The sequence below is a fragment of the Diospyros lotus genome, chromosome 13 (assembly GCF_014633365.1).
Source record: "Diospyros lotus cultivar Yz01 chromosome 13, ASM1463336v1, whole genome shotgun sequence".
NCBI classification, from domain to species: Eukaryota; Viridiplantae; Streptophyta; class Magnoliopsida; order Ericales; family Ebenaceae; genus Diospyros; species Diospyros lotus.
This window is the reverse complement of record NC_068350.1, coordinates 13,605,324-13,609,644: the sequence shown is the minus strand read 5'-3', so window position 1 is coordinate 13,609,644 and position 4,321 is coordinate 13,605,324. Positions and strand designations below refer to the sequence as shown.

Genomic DNA, 4,321 nt, shown 5'->3' with positions numbered 1-4,321 from the left:
CTCAGAATATGGTCATCAACTTAAACACCCACTGTTTGTGTAAAAAATCACTTAGCTTGTCAATGATCAAACTCGCATGGTGTGGTATTTTAATTGCATGGGGACTAATCATGAAATTGAGCTATGAGCATGAATGCAAATAAATGCATACTGTCACTGGTTAAATGAATTCACAAAAATCATTTGATGGGAAAAATAATTATTAAATCTATAATACTCCTCAATTGGCGAATCAAGATTTGACCTTAAATAGCATTTCTCAAAAGTATTCCGATGTTATAATTTACATCAATCATCTATGTGTCATAGGTTACATCTTGAATGAGGTAAATGTTGAAGTAAGATATGTTGAATCTATTTGATGATGGTAAAATACCCGATATGGGTAAATGGTGTTGAAAGTATGAATGTTGAGGAACAAGAATTTAAATGCATGTGGTTGGCAAATGCATACATGATGTATACATGTACATGTTACATAGATATATGTTTTGTACACCTAGAGCACCTCACGCGGGATGAGGTGGCCATAGCCCGACAGGTTGGCTCCATATTTATTTGTGAGATTTTATGGAACTTATGCACCTTTGCATGCATCTATGTATGGCTTAAGAGCCGGGAAAATTGATATTGAAAATGAAATGATGCACTCTTGCATGTATTGATTGATGACTTGCGAGCCTGTAAGAATTGATAATTATATTGAAATTTTATGCACGTTTGCATAGTGATACATGGTGATCTGATCGATATATTAATTTGAATTGATAAATTCATGAATTATGAATCTTGTATATAATTGTGAAGTCCTTGATTACTCTTCTTTGTGTCATCATGTTCTTGGATCCTATATATTATCCATTGTTTCTCGAACTTGTTAAGCCTTGTGGCTTACTTGATCTTCTTTGCCATTCCAAGTAAAGGAAAGTCTGTTATTGAGGGCAAGTCCAGTAGGACTGCAGTCCAAGGATAATAGTATATGGAGACGCGTCTTAACTTTAAAGATCCTACTTAGTGATTTGATGAGGTTGTAATAATGAGAATTTATTATGTTATTGGCATTTGAGCCTCTTATCATTTTATTCGGCCATCAAGCCTAAAGTTATGAGATATTGGGAATGTAATTGAACCTTAATTTAATTTTCGCTACTAGAAATGAAATAAATTGTTATTTGAGTTCAGTTTGTTCTATATCATCTATGTGAGGATTTTCTTTCGAATATTCGAAAGTGAGCCTTACAAAAGTACATTTGTTATTTATTAATTATGTATTTGTAACTTATTATTATCTTAGTTAATAATATGATAAATAATTATCTTAACACAATTTTTGACATTTTGATACATCTGAAATCGGAATAAGCATTTTCAACAAACTCTGCAATTGAAGAGATTTGCCATTGCAATACCTCGCACTATCAGTGAGGGTCTTAAGTATTTAACTGAAAAAAAACTGAATAGGATCAATAAATCAAAATGGAATGTTCAAATTCCCCGAGTAACTGCTACTTGAAAATTGAACTCCTCTAGACATAAAGTAACAATTCAAAGCATTACAGTAATATCAAAAAGAAAATTAGTATGATGATTGCAGCTATAATTCTTGCTTGGTAATTTCAAAGACAACAGGTTTCTCAGGCCAGAGGGTATGCATGAATTATAATCTAATTAATTCAAACTTACAACAAAATCACCACCATTGGACAAATAGTGTGTTAGACAGACTTGCTCATCAATATAAACTGAAACATCCAAATCCCTTTCTAAAAGCTTCCCATAGTTTTGGAAGTGTATCACTTGCAAATTGCAAACCAAACTGAACATAGCAGCGCCTGAGAGAAAAATCAGAGTCAAGTACGTCCATGAGACAAGCAGAGCTATCACGATACCAACAAATTGCCACCATGGATAATGATGCATGTATATGGCACGAGTGATCTCACGTGCAACCTTCAATAGTAAGCACAGTAGTGTGCACACAGCTACTATAAAAGCCCTTAACAGTTGAAATGCTAGGTCAGAATTGTTAACATGATTGCAAAATTCACCAACACAATCTCAGAACCTTAATAACCGATCACACACAAAAGTGAAAGCGGCTACTGAAAACATTCAATATAGCCGTAAGAGACCAGTTATTCTCTCAGTAAAATCGGGGCTTTAAACAGCAACTTTCAGCTGTTGATAAATTACAGCAACTTTCAACCAATTTCAACAGAAAAAGGGTTGAATTCATCTGCAAGTCTAATACAAAAGTACAAAATCTTCAGAAAAAATTCTATCATTTACTCATTGTTTTTACTCCCATTGATGCAAAAACATACAATCACAGAAAGAAAAAGAAAATACTATAGAAACAGAAACCCAAAGGACAATTAAAAGAAACAGCACAATACAAATAGAAACCCAAAAGAAAAACAAATTGAAGCAATTGTTCCCAGTATAACCCAACTTCTGTCCATAACTATGTGAAACTTTTCTTCACCTGCTTCATGAGCTCCAAAACATGGCCTTTTCTATTATACTTATGACACTGATCCCAGATATGCTGCACATCTCTTAAAACATCCTTTGAGTTCTTGTACTCTACACCATTTTGAAGGTTGCTGCATATTGTGCCAAAAACCATAGGTGTACCTGTATTAATAAGATAAAATAGTCCTGGTTCCAGCGCCACGGCATGAACCACCAAGAAGAAATGGTTGATTGTAATAAAAGGAGAGAAGATGATGCTCAGACATGAAGAAATGATATGTGCAATGGTGTTCTCCATCCTTGCATAATTAATTCACCATTAACTCTTGCAAAGATAACAACATTGATTAAACAATAATATTCTATCCTCCCACCCCTAACTAAAGCCCTTAATAACCAACATCAACCACTTAGACAAAAAATTCACAGATTTACTTCCTCCAACCATTTGGTTCAAATATATTGCATCTTAATGACCACATACATAATTTAGAAAGCAACTCTTGTAACAAATCTGAAAGCATATTTAAAGTAGTTCATACTTACAGGTATTCCCAGTGCAATACGATCAACTAGAACACCGAAGGGCTTAGAGACATTAAAACATATTTAGACCTGCACAAGAATTATCATGTTCAATAGAAGCAACCACAACCATTTGCCAACATAGAATATTCAAAAGTTACCTTCACAACTGGGGATCTTTGTTGGACTAGAGTTACTGAATTAGAAGAAGATGCATAAGCTGTAAGTTAAAACCATGCTATCAGAAAGAATGCACAAGTTAACAACCTAAAAATTATGAAGTATGCAAGACCAATTTGATTCTTAGCTAATAGAGCCAATATAACAAGATAAACCCTCCTCCCCTACAACCCTCTTACAGCTGCAACTTATACAAGCATATTCAATTAATGAAGAAATAAACACCATCTCAATGAGTGAAATTTTAATTTTAACAACTGTTAAATAAAAATTAACATCAAATCTGGAAAAAAATTAACAACTGAACATAATATCAGCAAAATGTAATGCCAAATAAAAAATAAAAAACTGAATTTCATGAAATAGTATTGTGCGTGAAAGATGAAGGAATACTCTATTAGAGAGGAAGGAATACTAACAGCCACAAACGCCATCTATGTCGAATGAACAGAGAGAGAGAGAATGGGGGGGGTTACTTAGAGCTGGAACAACCGGCAGCGAGGGAAAAGGGAACGACTGGCGGCGAGGGAAGAGGGAACCACCAGCGGTGAGGGAAGAGGCCATGACTGCCGACGACTCGATCTTCTGGACTTGCGACCGATACAGGAGCGAGCGAACGCCTAACGAATCTGGAAAAAACAATATCGCAGTGAAGGAGATCTCGGCAAAAATGGGGGTGTCCCACAGAGAGAGAGAGAGAGAGAGAGAGAGCACCTTGCAGAAGTCGGCAGCAATGGTGGAGCGGCGTCTCAGCTTGAAAAATTAGACGGCAATGGTGGAGAGAACCCTACCTGTATTCGTTGACAATGGTTTTTGGGCAGAGAGATAGAGAGAGAGAGAGAGAGAGAATGAGGATGAAGATGAAGGTATGGGCGGGCTTTGCCAATATTGCCAGGGGATAGATTTGTAATTATATTTAAGGATATATATGTAATTTTATATCAGATTGTCAACAAACTTGTCGGCCAAATTGGCCGTGTAGCATTATTCCAGAAGATATGCTTTGTAGTCTCAGCAGGAGTAATGCTATTCGGCCCATCACAATGCCATCCGAAGTGCCACCCAAGAGAAAATTACAAATTTAGCCATTGAATCAATTACTAATATACCCTCAATTCACCTTTCCTCTCTCTCTCTGTCT

General features: G+C 35.8%; 1 long non-coding RNA gene across 7 annotated transcripts; it reads right to left on the bottom strand.

Moving 5' to 3' along the window:
* Nucleotides 1–2,002: 2,002 nt before the first annotated feature.
* On the bottom strand, nucleotides 2,003–4,070 carry LOC127788426 (uncharacterized). Of its 7 annotated transcripts, XR_008020376.1 has the most exons (4): nucleotides 3,895–4,062; nucleotides 3,657–3,809; nucleotides 3,162–3,220; nucleotides 2,003–3,090 (listed from the first exon to the last, which is right to left on the bottom strand). It is a non-coding gene; the product is annotated as an uncharacterized LOC127788426 (long non-coding RNA). The 7 variants fall into 7 exon arrangements; XR_008020375.1 differs by having other exon boundaries at nucleotides 2,003–2,774; nucleotides 3,022–3,809; nucleotides 3,895–4,070; XR_008020377.1 differs by having other exon boundaries at nucleotides 2,003–2,637; nucleotides 3,022–3,809; nucleotides 3,895–4,069.
* Between the last annotated feature and the right edge of the window lie 251 nt (nucleotides 4,071–4,321).